Here is an 11,191-nt window from a genome sequence, read left to right on the forward strand (position 1 = left end):
GAAGCTGTTCTTGACAGTTCAACATAGAGTATAATTCTTTAGTCTTCCTGGGGAACAACAAAGTTTCACATGTCCAATAAAGGGCAAAGAAACTTACTTAGAAGGAGAGAATGGAAAACCTGGAGAGTCTAGTTTCATAGGAAGGAGTGGACAGTGGTATCATAATGTAGCAGTGGATTCAGAAAGATTATGGCTAAAATATATCCATAGGATTCAAGGGAGCAGGAAGTCACGAGTGACCTTTGTCAGCACAGCATTGGTGGAATGATTTCTGCCTACACCAAGCTCCGTAGGAAGCTGTTGTTCTCAGTTCTGTTGGAGTTCCAATTCTTGTCTTGTCTTTTTTCAATTCTTTTCTTGCTCTCCATTCTCTCCTCTACCTAGACAATCTTACCTTTGCTCATGACTCCAGTTACTGTCTTTGCATCAAGGACTCCCAAATGGAGGACTCCAGCGCATTCTTCTGAGCATCATAACAATACAGCCAACTTGCCTACTAAACACATACACAAATTCCTTATACTCAACATATCCAATATGAAATCAGTATCTATCAGACTGTGTTCCTTCCACCCCAATCTTTCTCATCTCCATAAATGACACCACCATCCATCCCTTTGTTCAAAAGAGAAACTTAGCCGTTATCCTTAATCCCTCACTTCTCCCCCTGCCGCCTCCCATATCAGATCCATCATCAAGCACTATCAGCTCTATCTTCAAAATATATCTATCTCCATTGCTATAACCTTCATCCAGGCTACTACCAACTCTTTCCTGAACTACTTCGCTATCTTCCTAAGTGCTCACCTTACTTTCTGTTCTTATTCCCAAGATACAACCTTAACATAACTGCGAGAATGGACCTTTCAAAACAGAAAACAGATCAAGTCATTCCCCTGCTTACAACCCACCAATGGTTTCTCAGCTAAAAGGCCTTGCATGATCTGGCCTCGGCCTACTTCTCCAATTGTGAGTTCCACAAACATAAGAATCATATTCATCTTGTTCACCATTGTTTCTGCAACCTGTAACATACATATATGCTTGAATAACCAATAAATACTAGAATGAATGGTTGTTTTATTGCCCTGCTTTAATCCAATGACCTTGACTATTACCTCACTTCATAAAATACACACACAGTTGTCCACTCTATCCCATGAGCCCTGTTTTACACTTTCTTCAGGAACCTTCAGGCAATCAACCACTGCCCGCTGCCAGTCTATCAATGCACCCTTTGACTTTGTTTCCTTCCCTCTTTCTCCTGGCTCTTGTGGGGTCTGTCAGCTGCATTCAAGTCATTAGCTCCTAAAGAAAATGATTCTTAAAAGTTTGGTCTATTTCCTTCTAGATTTTTTATTTATTTAATTTTTACTTTTCAAAATGTTATTTACATAGTGGTTAAGGGTATGGATTTTGAGTAAGACCAACATGGCTTCAAATTCTGACTCTACCAGTTAATATAATGTGATTCAATTTCTCAGTCTTACTTTACACATATATTAAATTGGACAATAATAATATTCACCTCATAGAATTGTTGTGAGAATGAAATGAGATAATCCATATAAAGTACTTAGCACTTGGCAAATGTCACATAGTAAACATACTCACAAAATGCTTGGGATTTGTTATATGTTTGCACCTAAATGAATCTTTTTCATACATTGTATTATGTAACACATACTGTGCTGTTACCTTTTGCACACATACAGTATATTTTTTTGTAAATACCTATGAGGGCAGGAACTGTCCATTTTTCCTTATTATTGTATCTCTACAGTCAGTCAGTGCCTGGTACATGTTTGTTGAAGTGATCAGGAAAAGAGCTGACATACTGAAGATGACAGACATAGAAGAAATCTGGATCTCTGAGCTACAGATTTTAACTACTCTTAGAACCACTCTATATTGAGACTCCTTATTCCATGAGATAATAAATCACTTTTTAGTTTATGCCATTTTTTTTTCCATTTGTAGCTGAAAGTCTCCAAACTGATGTAATAGCATTATACTGTATGGACATACAATAAACTATTTAATTCTCATTGGTGGACATTAGGTTATGCACAATTATTTGCTGCTATAAAGCAATTCTACAATGTATACATATCCTTGTGTGTTTGGCCAATTATGTCAAGTCAAAATCATAAAAGTAGAATTTATGAATCAAAGATTATACACATTTAAAATTTTGATAAAATCAATCAGATTGCTCTCTAGAAAGGTTTTACTGAATGCCCATGAACAGTGTATGATAATGTCTATGATGAGTATTATTTTTTTAAAGATTTTATTTATTTGAGAGAGAGAGAGAATGAGAGATAGAGAGCACGAGAGGGAAGAGGGTCAGAGGGAGAAGCAGACTCCCCGCCGAGCTGGGAGCCCGATGCGGGACTCGATCCCAGGACTCCAGGATCATGACCTGAGCCGAAGGCAGTCGCCCAACCAACTGAGCCACCCAGGCGCCCATGAGTATTATTTTTTTTTAAGATTTTTATTTATTTATTTCAGAGAGAGAGCACAAGCGGGGTGGGGGCGGGGACAAGGGGTAGAGGGAGAGGGAGAAGCGGACTTCCTGCTGAGCAGAGAGCCTGATGCGGAACTCCATCCCAGGACCCTGGGATCACGACCTGAGCTGAAGGCAGACACTTCACCGACTGAGCCACCCAGGCGCGCTATAATGAGTATTACTGCCAATCTTTTAACTCTGCAGATCTGAGAGAACATTTATTTTAAATTTGCATATATTTGGTTATTGGGTTTCTGTTGCTTGTGGCTGAGTATAGTACTAATAAAAAGGTGTTGTGTTTTTATTAATTAATAATGGAAATCAATGCTTTATCCACCACATATGTTACAGTATTTTTTCATGTTGGGGCACCCGGGCGGCTCAGTCAGTTAAGCGTCTGCCTTCAGCTCAGGTCATGATCCCAGGGTCCTGGGATGGAGTCCCGCATCGGGCTCCCTGCTTGGCAGGGAGTCTGCTTCTCTCTCTCCCTCTGCTCCTCCCCCCGCTCATGCTCTCTCTCAAATAAATAAAAAATCTTAAAAAAAAAAAAACTATTTTTTTCATGTTTTTCTGACTTTTTATGGTGTTTGGTAATACAGAAGTCTTTAATATTTAATAGATAACATCATTATTAAATACTTTAATAATCATATTTTACTCATTATTTATTCATCATTTCACCTGTTGTCTACAAGAAACTGGAAAGTTGTCTCAAAGTTGGGGAACCAGGTGGCTGGGGGACAAGGTGCAAAGAAAACAATGTCTACTGGGTAACATTTTATTACTTTTGATTTTGGTATCATGTACCTTATTTTTTTATATATATAGACTGGTCTCTTGATGTTTTATGGCCAAAGTGTTAGTTTTAGATTGGTCTTCTGCACCCAAATACTAGAAAACCATTTTCCTATGACTTCCTATAACCCATTGAGGGTTCCTTTAGGAATTGACTTATGTATAGGATGTGGAGGTAGGGATAACAACTATTTTTCCCAAATGGCTAGCTACTTACCCCATACTATCCAGAGAATACTTCCTTCTTTCTTCAATGGTTGGAAATTTTACTCTTTTCAAATATTAAATTGTTTTTGGACTCCCGTTTTATAGTTCATTAAATTGTTTGCTTATTCTGGCCCTAATACTACATTGTAGCTGGGTAATTCCACAGTATATTTTTATTATCCTTTTCCCTTCAAAATTTTCTTTGATATTCTCATGCAATACAGTAAAACTTAAGAAGAAATGTGTCAATTTCTTTACCCGTTCGTTTGGTGAAAAAGCCAGACACAGAAAGAAAGCAACTGCATGATCTCATTTATACATGGAATATAAACAACTCAAATACATAGAATGCAGTTATGCAGAATGAATACGTTCTAGAGATATACTATACAGAATGATGACTATAGTAGTTATTAATAGTGTATCGAACACTGGAAATTTGCTAACAGACTAGATTTTGGGTGCTCACCATGCACACTTATAGGCTTTAGCCATTGTCTGTTTATTCCTAGATACTTTATAATATTTATATATAAATGATATTTATATTTTATTTGAATGGGTTTTCTCATTACATGTTCTAATTGGTCATTGCTAGTGTGTAGGAAATCTGTGGATACATGTATGTTTACATCTTGTATCCAGACACCACACTAAACTTTATTACTTCAGTTTTTCAACTGATCTCTTCTGTTTTCTAGGAAGACACTGTAATCTACAAATAATGGTAATTTTCTCTCTTCCTTTCAAATATTTATACTTCATGTCTTCTTCTTGTCTTTTCACACTGGCTAGAATATGGATTAAATGCTTCTAGCATTTTAACCTTAAATTACCTTGGTTAGGTTATAGAACTTTTCACTACATTACTATTTTATTAAGACCTTTTACAAAGAATGTATGTTGGTTGAGTTTTTCAAATGTCTTTCTTGTACCCATTGAGATAATCAAATGGGTTTTTTCCTTAACCTATTATTGTAATTAATTATATTAGTAAATCTGTTTATGTTTAACCATATTTCTTAACAAATTTAGAAAAAACTACACTTGTTCATGGTACATTTTTAAAACAGCTTGATTTCATTTACTCATATCTTATTAGTAAGTAATATAGATCTTTGCATCTATATTCCTATTTGAGATTGGTTCATAACAGTATTTCCAAAAATTCCACAGGGATTAAGAGGAATGTGGGGGGATCTACAGTGACATGAACTTGGAAAATTGTGGATTAAACAAGGCAAAATAGTATTCTGTAGAACTACACTATTCTATATTGGGGCTTTCCAATGGGAGGCAATTTTACACAGCAATCTCCTCAACTTACATGACAAGATAACTTATTTTAAGGACTAACCATTCATTGGAAATGTTGATCTTTTGTGCTTTCTGTCAGGTTGTGGCACCATGGTTATTCTGGCCTCATGAAATCATGAAATGGATGAAAATCTGTGTCTTCTTTTTCTATTCTAGAATAATTAAATAACAGAGTGATCTGCTGCTTGAAAGTCTGATAGAACTCACCCATAAAAGCTTTTGGTCCAGCATCTATCTATCTTCCTTCCTCCCTCCCTTCCTTCCAGCATGTAGCTAATCTATATTCCTTCCTTCCTTTTCTTTCTTCCTTCCTTCCTTTTTTTCTTTTTTTTTTTTTTTTGCAGAACAGAAGACGGTGTAGATGTTTCAGTCTTTTCAATTTATTTCAGGGTTATGGTTAGATTCAGTTTTAAACCATTAGAGACACTGTTTTATTGTTCACATATATTCATTGTCCTTCCCTGGAACAGGATTATACTTCCCTCCTATGAGATAGGCTTGACCATGTGACGATCAGTGTCCTAGCTAGAGGCTTATCCATCAGCCTGGATTCCAGAGTGAAGTGAGAGCGTGGAGCAGAGCCACCCCGACCTGTTAGTACACACGTGGCCCAGGGACTGGGAATGACTACCATAGCAGCGCATAGCCTACATCCTGGTAAGTACATTTTGGTAATTTATATTTTCCTTGAAAGTTATCCATTACATCTAAATTTTCAAATGCACTGGCATACAGTTGTTGTACTTAGCATAACTTTAAAATCTCTGTATTGGTGCATAGAAACCTCCCATTTGTAATGCTGTATGTTTACGTTGTTTTTATAATTCAGAGTTGTTGGAGGCTTGTGTATTTTTATCAGTATTTTTTTAAGATTTCATTTATCCATTTGACACACACACAGAGAGAGAGAGAGAGAGAGAGAGAGAGAGAGAGAGAAAGAGAGAGAGAGCAAGCACAAGCAGGGGGAGTGGCAGGCAGAGGGATAGGGAGAAGCAGGCTCCCTGCTGAGCAAGGAGTCTGATTATCAGTATTTTCAAAGAACCAGTTCTGGGTTTTATCAATTTTGCTTATTCTGCATTCTAATTTTTTAACTTTTCATGTTATCTACATAAAACTTACACTCTGTCTCTTTTCATGTGAATACTTCTCTGGTATTTCACATGCCAAGTAATTTTTAAGTGTACTCTGAACATTTTGAATATTATGCAATTCTGGGCTTGTTTAAATTCTATGGAGAACGTTGGTATTTTTGTTTTAGCTGAGAATTTCTCTGGATAAGTTCAGGTCACATGTTCCATCCTGTCCTGTGTGTGCTGTCGTTCCAATGGCAGTTCAGTTTTCAAAGCTTTTGCTGAGCTACTTGGATCTTTCCTGTGCTCATACACCACACAGTAGCCAGTCCAGAAACTGGGCAGTGGTCTATCCTTTTGTTCAGTTCTTTGGTATGCTGATTAGGAACACATATGAACCCAGAAGTTTGTAACCAACACTGGGGTCACTTTCCCAAACTCCTCCCTCTTTCCAGGAAGTTCCAGGGGCTTCCGTTTCCTGTGCTTCAGCCAGAAATCCCAACCAAGCTGGGACAGAATGGCTTGAGGATGAGATTAGGAAGGGGTGGCAGTGATTAGTAATGACAAGGTCTCAGGTGTGACTGCAGGAATAAGTGGTTAAGGAATGCTCTGGGAGAAGGACAAGATTACTAGAGGGGAAAAGAAGAGGCAGGAGAGAAACAGTATTACCCTAAGAGACAGATCATCCTTGACCTTAGTTGATGGAGGCAGCAAAGTTAGTGTGTTGGACATCTGGTTTTTTATTCTTTTGAGTTTGGCACCTAGGGCTCATATTTTCATCTGAATTCCCTGTTTTTAAGCTTACTAGTGTTCTCATTGCATTAAATCCTAAATAACCTGTAATTCTAGTTTCTATTTTTTTACCTCAAAGTTATTTCAGTGTTTAAAATGTTTCAGATTTATTTGAAACTATGAAACTATTAATTCCTAATTTATCTGAGTTATGACTAGAAAATGTGGCCCAGAGGATTTGCCTGTAAGTGACTGAGAATACTGTATTAAGACTCCCACTAATGCTTTGATCCATTTTTTCTTGAATTTCTAACACTTTATATATTTTGACACATTAGATACATGTTCACAAAGGTTTCATCTTTATCATAAATGGTACCCTTTATCAGTGCAACAGGATCTTATTTTAAATATATGAAAGTAGAAAGAAAAATTAATTTAAGAAAACAGTAATTGGAACTCCTACTGCAAACTCCCTGGTGACATGATTCTTTGGAACCCAAAATACAGAAATATCAAGCACCAAAATGAAAGATGTTAACAACGGAGAGTTTTTACTCTACTAGAAGGCCCAAAATTTGATTCCCTAAAAATCCTTTGCCATCTCATTTAAAGTGTTCAAAATACTTTTTAAAAAGTATGTTACTCTGAAATATTTATATAATTACAATTTCATAGAAATATTTTCTGAGGTGGACATAACCAGTGTTCAGTATTTCGGTATATACCTCCACTTTTAAGTACTTAAATATTAGTATTTGCTTTGCCATTATTCAGTAATAGTCTATAATTTTGTATCGTGACACATGCAGAGTCACACATGAAAAACTGGAGCTGTATGAAGGCAGTCTGACCATATTTCTTCCCTTTTAAAAACCCTTCCAAGCTGTATTCTTATATACTTTCAAAATGCCCCTTTCTTTAGTTATTTCTATGGTTGAGCCATTTTCCCTACATTTACTGTATCTCAATTTCTCTCAGAACCAGTTTGGACCCCATCTACTTTCAGAAGTTCCTAGTATAGCCAACTTTTACCTGTGGGATAGGCAGAGGGTCAAAAAGGGGGGTATGATAGGGAGCAGGGAAGAAAGGAAGGTGTTCCAGGCTTAGTTCCCAGCTTGCCTGCCTCTGTCTATCCCCGAGGCCAAATTCCTTGCTCCTCCTGCATTCTGTCAGGGTCATCCTTATTGTCTTGGAACTTGATCACTCCTTCCCTAAAATAAAATGTATCCCCACCCACCCACCTAGGCTTCTTTCCCCATTATGAGTCCACTTTTTAACCAAACACTGATGTCAGTGTTTCAGTGTCACAGCAAATAGATACTTTCAGCTAGCTAGAATTGTCACTTTGCTCTGGTTCTGCAACTAACAGCTATAGTATAGTTGAAAATTAAATATCTAGGGTGAATTAAAATTGAACTCTTAAGCTCCCTCTGTACTGAAAAGAAATTATTGCCCAATCCAGTCCAGACATGGGCTGAAGTAGCCAAGGATGTATTTTTTTGTTGTTGTCTGGGGTGTACTGATGAAAAGGAAGAGATTGTTATCTGCTGACCTTTTGCTTTTTAATTTTTCTATTTTTTACTCTCTAGAATGCACAGGTTTGATCTGGGGAAGATAAGCCAATTCAGACTAAGATGGGTTTACTCAAGCAGCTAAAACATCTAGGAGAAATTTCCTATCTGGTCATGGCCTACCTCCAAATAAAGCATCCCCATTGTCACACAACCAACTAAACATAAAATTATTTGAAAACCATGACCAAGAGACATGATCCTTTATAAACAAACTGCTCAGATATACTGTACACACCAGGTCCATCCTTTTTGTTTAATGTGGCTGTAACTAAACCTGACATCAGACAAGAGAGAAGGAACAAACAAAAATAAGTTCTTCAGTTGAACTCTGAGGTACAATCCACACCTAAAGAAAATCAGTTGTATGCACATTAACCAAGTTCAAATACTTCATGTCTCAAACTTCCCTCTCACAACTGATCATGTAAGCAGTACTCTCCCTGGATACAGAAGAGTATTAATATATAGAAAATATGGTTAATTAGCAGGCACATCAATTCTATGACGCTGACTGTAGTTATAAAACTTCAAAATAAAAAGTGTAAGAAAAATCTTATCAACTAGTTTGGCCACAAGATTAAAAAAAAAAAAGTTACTCTGTAATGAGTTCATAAATAGTTTTGCTAAATTTATGGCACGACTTGGTTTTGGGTCAAGGAGAAAAAAGCTCTCCAATCCATCATATAATTGTAAAACTTTGGAGGCTAGGTGGTGATGTCTTATTTTCACCTAATCCAGATAGAAACGCCTCCATCCGGCCCTTTAAAATACCTTAACTATTACTACCTTTTTTGCAGAGGCAGTCAGTCATTAGCCAGGGGCCTTATAAAAGGAAGTAAGTCACTGTCAAAACCTGGGCCCGTAACTATGCAAGATCCAACAGGCTGTGAGCAAGAGGGATTCAAAACCCCTTTCTCCTTCGAGTTTGGGGAACTGACCTTGGATTAGCTTTCTAGCTTGGTTCCTCTGGAAACCTGATGAAAGTGGACCATCAGCTACGTGACCAGGTAAGCCTGCTTCTGGTAAAATGCCCAGGGAGGCACCTTGTGTCTTAGGTGAGAGCCGAGAGGGCTGCAAGTGAACATAAATAAGTCCCTGAGTACAATGTACCTTCCTGTTCCTGGGCCCTGTGCCTGGCCAGGATGGGGATGCTATGCACAGGGGACTGTTCTAAGAGGGAGTGGTCCCTTATGGCTCCTAGGTCAGGGTGGCTCCTGCCCCTATCTATGTAGTCTGTGGGGACTGCTGCAAGAATTCCCACAGAAGAATTCCCACCACCCCCTGGCATGGTGTCTTACTGTCCTGTGTCCTTCGGAGTAAACTGGTGTCAGACATAGCCTATCCAGGGCTTGGGAGTTTAAATGTATAGCTGAACCCAACACCAGCTATGATAGGTGTTGCACACACACTGTCTTCAGAGACAACACAATCCCACATTACCAGTGAATAGGCATAGTAAGGCTATCAAAAGGGTACATGATTAGAACCAATCAAGACAAACCCTTAAGAAATAGTTCAAGACCTTAAAGGTATCACTGAAGTTTAGAGCAGAGAAAGGAGAGCATTATTCATTAAGGGACTGAACTTTAGTTAACATTCCTACCAAACTTAGCTATTAGTTATTGCTAAATAAAGGAGCGAGACATCATGGTACAGAGGGAAGGAAATTCACCTAGGAACGGGGTCTTGGTCTCATTCTGGCTATGTGGACTTGGGTAAGGTCATTCCTACTGCAGCCATCAATATCTATATGGCAGAGAAAGGCAGGGGTGAGATGATGAATTGTGCTTTCCATCATCCCCTACTGTCACTACTGACAAAACTATTCTCAGCTAACCCCAGGAATAAAAACGCTATAATCTTGCTCCTTAGTTCCATTTTTGGTAAGTCTCAGGAAAAATCCTAAATACATGAGGAAAGCCTCATGTAAAAATGTAAATTACGGAATTATTTGTTACTTATAATGGAGAAAAAGTTTTAAAACAACCCAAATGTCTCAATGTGTATCACAGTTTACTACAGTTCACCCATTAGAATACTACTATGAAACTAGTAAAATGATGTTAATATAGTAGCACTATGTAATAAGCAAAGTACATGCTAAGTGAAAAAAGTAGGGTAAAAATTATAAAGACAAAATTTTCAAAATTATGTTTAAAAAAACCTATGCATAAAAAAGAAATGGAAGACAAAGAAATGTCAAGGGGACTGCAAGCGGAACTTATGTCTTTTTTCCCATTTTCTACATTTTCTCAAATGAGCATCTGAATGGAAAAATAAATATTAGTTTCATTTCCAACACACTTATTATTATTCAGTATCAAGTTTCATAGTTAATTTTTACCCATATCCTCTCTGGATGTACTATACTAATATTAAGCTTGAAAATATCATGTCAAAGCAGTATGGTTATGTTATTCTGAAACTGTAAACCCTTACAAATGATCTGGCAGAGGCAAGGCTTAAATATCTTTCTTTTATTAACAAAGCCTAATACCATTCCTGACACATACTAAGTATTTATATGCATTTATAGAATTAACTTAATTTTTGCTCTTTAATTCACCTCTAAAGAGCTGTGTTTCTTCATATTCAGTTCCATTTTCATGTACTTAAACTGAGCAAATCATTCATGTCCTACTATTGACAAGGACATTTTGTGCCAATATACTTACCATAATAAGGTTTGGGAAAATTAGCACTTACAATATATCAAGATGTATACAAACCTCAAATACTAAAATATGGGAATTTAAAAGTATGAGAGAAGAAGTGACTCAAGGAACTTTGGTGTCTTTCAGATTTAACTCCTCAATTGTTTGCCGATCTGTATTCCTTCCAAAGAGATTCTGTGTTGCTCCTACAAACATAAGTTCTTGGGACATGCTCGTTATATGTAGAAGTAAATGAACTTTACAAATATGTGAAAAGACACATGTTAACTTTAGAAAGAATAATGTTAAAAAAAAAGGTGCCATGCC

This window comes from Eumetopias jubatus, unplaced genomic scaffold, assembly GCF_037043125.1.
Source record: "Eumetopias jubatus isolate StellerSeaLion01/CBP00866 unplaced genomic scaffold, mEumJub1_p1.0 scaffold_60, whole genome shotgun sequence".
Lineage (NCBI taxonomy): Eukaryota > Metazoa > Chordata > Mammalia > Carnivora > Otariidae > Eumetopias > Eumetopias jubatus.